The sequence below is a fragment of the Labrus mixtus genome, chromosome 5, assembly GCF_963584025.1.
Source record: "Labrus mixtus chromosome 5, fLabMix1.1, whole genome shotgun sequence".
Lineage (NCBI taxonomy): Eukaryota > Metazoa > Chordata > Actinopteri > Labriformes > Labridae > Labrus > Labrus mixtus.
The window spans coordinates 7,462,790-7,468,789 of record NC_083616.1 but is presented as its reverse complement, the minus strand read 5'-3'; positions in this window follow the sequence as shown (position 1 = coordinate 7,468,789).

Here is a 6,000-nt window from a genome sequence, read left to right as displayed (position 1 = left end):
GGGGAGGGGAGGGCACACACACGCACGGCGGGGCTGGGAGAAAAGAGAGCCTCCTACACTTCAGTCTAGGCTACCCCCACAATAACAACCCATAAAATGCACATTACACCACAGACACTCTTTTCAGCAAGGGGTTATCTCCAGGAGCCCTGTCCGAGGAGCATTTTCATCCCCCATCATCATTCAATCGATAGCTGTTACAATTCCTCATAAATCTTCAAATGATCCAGAATTGAATTCTGGGAAATTATAAGTGAGACTGAAGTAGGCTACCCTTCGTTTAGCTTCAAGGACTCCTGGTGGTGTTGGCACTTCACTTTCAGAACAACTGGCACACCATTTGACAATCTTGTGTGTTATAAATCACTTATGCGTCATAAATAAATGATCACCTGGTTATTGTTTTTAATTTAAAATGAGATTGAGTTGCAAACTCCCGGCTGCTGCTCACATTAATTCATTTAGAGCCACTGTACTCAGAGCATGAGCATGAATGGACTTCACCAGGGACATAATCATATCACATCAGGCTATATTTGGGTTGGCCATGCAGCTGTTTCATATAAGCAACACAATTAAATGTCTACACAAAAGACTATGTAAGCCTAGGTATACTAGCCTGAACAACTTTGTTTAATTTCCATTAATGAGGCTATGACTTTTATTTAAATGCCATTCAGCATGGCCAGCATATCCTTGATGTTGCTCAACACCCTCCTTGCTCTCCCAGTAAAGTCATTTACAGCTGCTGGTGGAGATCTGGTAGCCCACTTAGCCTTTTGTTTGCCCACCGTGTGTGTGTGTGTGTGTGTGTGTGTGTGTGTGTGTGTGTGTGTGTGTGTGTGTGTGTGTGTGTGTGTTGGTATGCATGTGTACGTGTGTTTTCTGTGGCCTCTGGTCGGCCAAATGGTGCTGTCAATAATGTTCAGCCATTCATCGCTTTTGTTGTTCCCTTTGACAGGGTGATGCCCATTTATTTTCCATCCATTGTGCTGCTTCTGCTTTAAAAGCAGCTTGTGGCGAACGAGCAGCAACATAACACAACACATTCTGATTGAAAGCTATTATTGAACCTTATTATTTTGTAAAGGAAAAAGCTACTGAGTTACTGCAAAATAGCACTCTGAGAGGCTGGTTAAAACTATAATCAAGAATACTGAAATTTCAATAATTATGTCTTTAGATAACGTTGGATTGTGTTGCTCTTTTTAACACATAACACCAAAGATAAGTTACACAAGGAGCATAAATATGTGAATTGTTCTGAAGTATTCAAACATATTGACTGGGCTTATCCTGAAAAGCAGCTATGAGAGATGTATTTTACAGCTATATGTAGAATTTACAAGGTTATGGCTCAAGCTGCTACACATGAATATCATGACCTATTTTCTGGCTGAGCTGTAGGTGCCTGCTGAGTATTTGATTTTATTGGGAAAAAGGAGCCTTGAAAGTGATTGTACTCTTTTCACCCCTGATTTTCTGAATGCCTTCAGCCAACAATCTCACACGTCTCATCTAATGTGAGGAGTTGCTTTGGGTTATCAGAAGTTGAAAACAATCAAAAAGGAATACAATATTGCCATCACCTGACTGCTTTGTGCTATTGCATACAATAGACAGTTAATCTTATCCTTAAGATTTTTTTGTATTTCTATGAGACTTTTAATTAACTTCTTTCACCATTTAACTTTTCCCCCACACAATCTTTAAAGAGAAATAATAAATTCAGATGGTGGGGTTCTGGTCTGGATTTGGGTTTGCGTGCATGTCTTGCAGTAGAGTTTGTGACATTTTGACAAGCACAGCTGAACTCTGGAGTTCATTTGGAGTTGAATGCTCCATAAGCAATCGGAGCAGACAAGCCCGAGTCTTCACAGGAGATCCCCACTCGGCACATCTTCTAATTTGGATCAGAGTGGGTTATGTCTCAGATAAACCTTTTTTTTTAAAAAAACACTCCCCCACAAGATGCTTAGTGATAGTGGTTATATAAAGAAGAGAAAAAAAATCCATCATCAAACTGTGTGCAGATGTGCGGGATAAATGGAAACAGGTGCACACGTGGATATGGAGCGGAACATAAAGACTGATTGCTTTCACATTCTGCTTGAAAGTAAGGATAAGGCTTTGGTGAGAGTGGGCTGCAGTTATTCAAAATTGAAAATATACTGTTTTTGTAAAGAAACATACTATTCTGGCTGCTTACTCTGCCGGAAGGCCTCTGTGTGCATCCTCACTATGATGAACATTTAGCATGAATATGAAGCAGGAATAATACATATGTTCCCATATCTACTTCCTACACTCTGGGGGATTGGATTATTGTTTGTTTGTGTGTGTACATGCTTGAGTGCATGTGCCTGTGTTTATTTTATTGTTATGGGAGGCAAAAAGATGAAGCATCTCATATGAATGCAATGTGCCATTTAAATAAAAAGTTGACCTGACTTGACTCCACTTACTCAGTAGCTGACATTACTAAGCTCAATGAACTGTGATTTCTATGATGTCAAGGACTACAATGCTTCAGCGGCTTCTGAGTGGTAGGCTCTTAAAACTGGTTGTAGCCCCCACTGAGGTGTTCAATTCCTGGGACAAAAGCAGACAAAAGGCCCTTAATGGATTTATGGGGCCACTGCCAGCACTGCATGACGCCATAGGCAAATTGGGCCCTGGATTCCACCTGGTAGTCTGGCAGCAGAATCAGGTACTAGTCTGGTCCCGCTATGCTGTGCAGATTAGTCAATGCACTTTTGTGTGCACTGGGACTCTACATCCTGCGGCAATGTTTGATATGCAGAACACTTTTGTTGCAGGTATATATCCAAACTTTTTGACTTTTACAGAGTGCCTTTTAACAGATTTGTTGCTTTTAGCGCCTGCAGCATGACGCACAGCAGATCCCACGTTACCATGGTCACTGATGCAAGCTGTCAATATTTATCTGTTCTAATATTTGCACCTTCCTGTACATTCACTCTGTTTGTGAGATATCATCCAGTGGAAGGGCACATCCTGGCCAGGTAAATTGTGTTATTTTGCACAGAACAGCTTCACCTGCAGCCCAGACTGAAGGAGCACAGACGTGACAGCAGGAAATATACAGTGTTCACATGTGACCACAGAATCAGTCTTCTGCTGGTAAGTAAGGGCTAGCACATCTATATCCACAAGTCAAACATCTCATTTCTAGGCTGTGATGCATGAGGACGGATGTGCCCGGAGGCTCCCCCATTTGTCTCCATCTGACTCAGTGAAGCATCCTTTGTGCCCCTGCAGTGGGTACATAAAGCCATCTGAATACTGTAGCTATGTATGCCACCAGAGAAGCAAGGATCTATTCTTAGCGCAAAAATGACACATGTTTCAATTAAAATAGTCTCTGTCTGCTGTCTTCCAGGCTAATTCCACAGAACCTTCTAATTAGTGATTTTCTGGGATCAGTAGAGGGAGCCACAACTCTTGCTTTTCTTTGTGGACACAAAGCGTTGCTGTGTGACACCCCAAAAGGCAGACGTAACCACCCTCTCTGTCTGGACTGAGGCCCGAGCTGTCTGAGACCGTGCCCCACTACAATTTAAAAATTATAACCAGGATAAGCGTCTCCTTCAAGGTGAGAGTATCATATTTGAAAAGGCGAGGGCTGCATTTTAACTCTGGAGACTCTGAGTATTTATTTATTTTTTTCCATTGCAGGTGCCTGCTTCTGTTTGAACTACAGACCTGTATTTTACCACAGATTCGGTTTACTTGCAAAGTGTTTCTCAGGTTTGCAGATCAGATTTCTAACGCTGAGTGCATAGTGTATTGCTATGTCCCGTGTCCTCCTGAAATGTTATATGCATTTGTTTTAATAGAAAGCTGACACTCTTTTCCTGGAGTAGACATTATTTCATTTCTCTGAGATCCAGCCGGCACTTAGACACTGCACTGTCTAAACCAAGGTAGAAATAAATATTGATCGATAAGGCCGTTTTTTTTCCAGTCCTGACAGTGACGTTTATTTAACAGTTATATCATGCATTAGAATAAGTTTGTTTTTTTTGTCCAGCAAGAATGCACCAGTGCTGTGATTATCATCTTAAACGTGTTAGTCAAACACATTAACTTTTACCTTGAACACTATCATATCTATTTCAGGGTAACTGTAAAACCACAACATGTTTGTTTTATCTTTGTACAGGAAACTTGCTGCTGGCTGTGTCTCCTGCTGCCCCTTCAGCGCTTTGTTTTTCATCAAAGAATCCTGAGTCTGGGAGGTCTCTGTGGGCTTCAGTGATGGGCCTCTCTCCCTCTGACACACTGTTTGCCCACATGAGGTAGAGGGAGTTGTAAGATTTATATACCGGTCTGTCCACAGCCCAAACATGACAGATGAAAGGGCGGATGAAACTCAATATGTGGAAGATGAAATGCTGTGAAAAGAAATGATACAGCGTTGCTTTGGTAGGGTACATTTATAGAGGATCTGTGTCTCACCATAACCTTAGACACACCAACACTTACACTGTTCACACACACACACACACTTTCATCCTGCAAGCACAGGTGACACAAGAGCACCTAAAGGAGTCTCTATATATACTCCTGGTGGTTTGTCTTTCCTGAGGGCTCTATCACTCCTTCAGCTTTCTGTTTGCAGGATTTCTGTGTATTAAAATGCAGGCAGCAGTGCAGTAGTGTACTTTCAATCGATAATAAAACATTAACAGTATTGCTATCTCTCTGGGTAGTGAAAGGTGTGTGTAAGTGAAGCCAAATTCATCGTAAAGTAGAATTTCTAATCATTAAATGGAGTGCTCCTTTGGACCGACACCATGAGAGCAGCAGAAGGAGAATAATGTAGTTTAGCCCAGGGCCGGGTGAAATGAGGACAAGGAGGAAGGAGGAACAGAAGATGAAGATTACACACAGTTTTGGGGCATCGCTTTGACACATAAAAGATCAGCGAGAACATACACCACATTTCCAGAAAGTGAAGTTAAGTGCATGTGATAAGAAGATGCAATATTTCAAAGACATGTCAGACACATCAAACAGAAGCTCCCACTTCACATCCACTCCTGTGTAAATGCGTGTTTGAAGAGACGGTGAGGGATGGTGTGTGTGTGTCTGTTTAGAGATTCATTTGTGTGATTGCATCTGTGCAGATGCCTAAAGGAAGCCTCCGGTCTATCAACCTAAAAAGAAAAGCAGTCTGTCCTCTGTCAAGGTTTAATGCAGTGAGATATTTCTCCTCTATCTCTCCATCCTCAATAAAATAATGAAATTGCTCCCCTTCTCTCCCCCTCTCTCTCCCCCCTCTGTCTTTCTCTCTTGCTGTCCTGCGTGAGTTGACACTTGGCCAGATTCTTTGGTGCAGTAGTCTAGCTGAGTCATAAAGGTTTCAGCTCGCCTTGATTCATGGACAGTGATGTGGATGAGGGTGAGGCAGCAGGAAAAACACCAGTGTCAGCTCACTGATCACACAGAGACTGCGTGAGAAGACCTGCTGACTGGATATAAAGACAAAAACACCACTGTACCTCATTCCTTATAAGGCCAGAGAAATCTAATGTGGCTTTATTGGTAGATTTTGTTAAAAATGTGTGGCGTAATGCTGCCTGACATACTGTGATTTGTGTCGAAAGTAAAATGTTTCTTAATGCATTTTCTCTTCCAAGACTGGCTTGATGTCTTTTGCCAAAAAAAACAACTCAGACCTGCTGACTCTGCAGCAGCCGCCTCTTCCAATATGTTGTGGACTGGTTTGTCAATAATGATAGAAAGGACTCTCCTGCAGCCATCTTTGTTCTTTTCCATTAACCTGCATTGACATACAGTAAGAAAGGAGTATTTTTCAGACTAACAGACTTTTTAAACTTAGGTCGCTTCATTTGTTGCCTTATTTTTGAGACTTAAAATCCTAAATTTTCTTGCTATTTTTAACCCGTTTTTTCATTGTTTTAATTAATATTTAAGAAAAAATATTGTTAGAATTTCATGGTTGTGTTTTTT